Below are 2,465 nucleotides of genomic sequence, written 5' to 3' on the forward strand. Positions count from 1 at the left end.
TCTGTTAAAAATGAAATTATTTTGTTTCCTTTCAGCTTTAGACTTGCAAAGTTCCATTGCGTTCTGAATGGAAAGCTACGAATAAGAGCTGGCAGTTGCTTCAGCAGGCGAGAAAGAGGCCTTGTGTTAGAAAGCAGAAGGGGTTTAACCTGGACCAAAACCTTACTAACAGTGGGCCGAAAAGTGGGTAACTTGCACATACGTCGCACTGATGATAATTAGGGTGTTGCTCTACAGCGTGATTTCTCAACATCGGTTTGACTGACATTCTGAGCCTGACAATTCTTTGTTGTGGGGTGTCCTGGGCATTGAAGGATGTTGAGCAGCATCGCTGGCCTCCAGCTACTGGATGCCAGTGGCAGGGAGCTCTCCGCCGCCAACAACCCATATGTCTCCAGATGTTCCGGGGAGGGCAAAATCGCCAGTTGAGAACCACTGTTTTAGAGTCAATGGTACAAGAAACGTCAAAAGCAAAAAGAAGAGATGGTATATGTATATATACACGTATATATGAGACATTTGAAGAGGCTGGGTTTCTTTCAATGGACATATCCTGATCTTTGTGTGTTGTGTATATTTTATTCTTCTTGTTTATTTTTTAGATTCACCAATTAAGGGAGCCTAATTTTCTATATCACCCACGTTTTAGAGAATGAATTCACATCTATCTTGGACTTATAATGGTATTAAATTCTATTCAATTTAATTAAGTTAATGGTTTTAATTAATTTATTCTAGCTCTAACACACTGGTCAAATTCTGAACTTCAGCATCAAAGGTATTTAATTAATGGGTTAAAACAATGTATCAAAATAGTAACGACAACTCAAAGTGATTTTTAAAAATCCCAATTCTTCAAGAATCAGTAGTACACAGCTTCTAAAACACAGGGAGTGTACGTTTCCAAGGTGTGAATGTACCATACACTGATATGGTACCATAGAGATGGCTTCTTGTACCAGCTACTTATGCTTAGACATGTACTTAGCAACAAGATAATTAAATTCATAAAGAGGGCTAAGCATTGTAAAGCTAAATAAGTAAATAAAACCTGAGAGAAGTCGTGGGGTAGAAGAAAACCACTTTCCTATTGTCCTCGGCGTTGAAGAATATTTAATTTAAAGGCATCAGCTAAGTGGTGAATCTATTATCTGACAGTATTAGCTGTCATATCTTAGAGCAGTTAATGAAAATTAGTGAAAAAGGTGATCCTTGCCAGTTGTCCTGGTGCACGCTGCCCCCTGGTGGCTCTGAATGCATCTTTGGGAAGGTAGACTCACCTTTCCTATCTCCTGCAGTCCACGTCTTCATCCAATCATTTTTTTTCTATTTCTTTAATTCCATTTGATTTAATCAAGTTACATTATATAAACATTGGGAGGAGTATTTCCATAAAATATTTTGAGAACCAAGTAGACTTGGATGGTTCATCTTAGCTGCTGTGTGACTGTGGGTAAGCTGCCTAACTTCTCTGAGCATTAGTTGTCTCATCCATAAAACAGAGCTTAGAAAACACAAAAATTAGCTCAGAGTATCATGGAAAAAATGCGATGAGGCTGTATATAAAACCAACTCATAATAGTTAATATTCTTACCGTGCTCTCTGTTTTAGACATTCAATACTATCTAGCAATCTTTCTAACTATACATATTCCCACACATGGAGAATTTTACCCCGTTTACAAATCGGAAACCAAGGCACGGAGAGATTAAGGAACTTGCTACAGTCAACACAACCAGTAAGAGGATCTGAACTCATGCAACATGGCTCAAAAGTCCATACTTTTTTTTTTTTTTTTTTGCGGTACGCGGGCCTCTCACTGTTGTGGCCTCTCCCGTTGCGAAGCACAGGCTCCGGACGCGCAGGCCCAGCGGCCGTGGCTCACGGGCCCAGCCGCTTCGCGGCATGTGGGATCTTCCAGGACCGGGGCACAAACCCGTGTCCCCTGCATCGGCAGGCGGACTCCCAACCACTGCGCCACCAGGGAAGCCCCAAAAGTCCATACTTTTAACCACGACACAAAACCCGTTATCAGAAAATCTTCATTGAAATAATGAACTAAGTAATTTCAGAAATGTATGATGAATATGCTAACAGGGGAAGTACAGACTTCTCCTCTTTCCCAGCATGTTAGTGTCATTCGCACAATCTATGAAGCATTTATGAGAACTCATAGGTCATGAAGCACTTTATTCATTCTTCACCTCTGTGTAAACCATCCCGACCTCTCAAGCACAAGAGGGAAAACATTAATACTCCTGAGTGCAGATGGAGAGGCTATCCCCATGAGTCAATATGCATTTTCAATTTCTTGATATTAAAGAAACAGGGACTTTCTATGCCAAGAATATGCAAGTAGGAAGTCAGAAGGCATTTCCCCTGTTCCAGCCTCCTGAACTTATTATCAGAATCTAGTAAAAGAGTTTGTTTCTATAACATAGTCCCATCTCTTGAGTTCATCTTC

Source organism: Mesoplodon bidens (genome assembly GCF_964165515.1).
Source record: "Mesoplodon bidens genome assembly, chromosome: 12".
NCBI lineage: Eukaryota > Metazoa > Chordata > Mammalia > Artiodactyla > Ziphiidae > Mesoplodon > Mesoplodon bidens.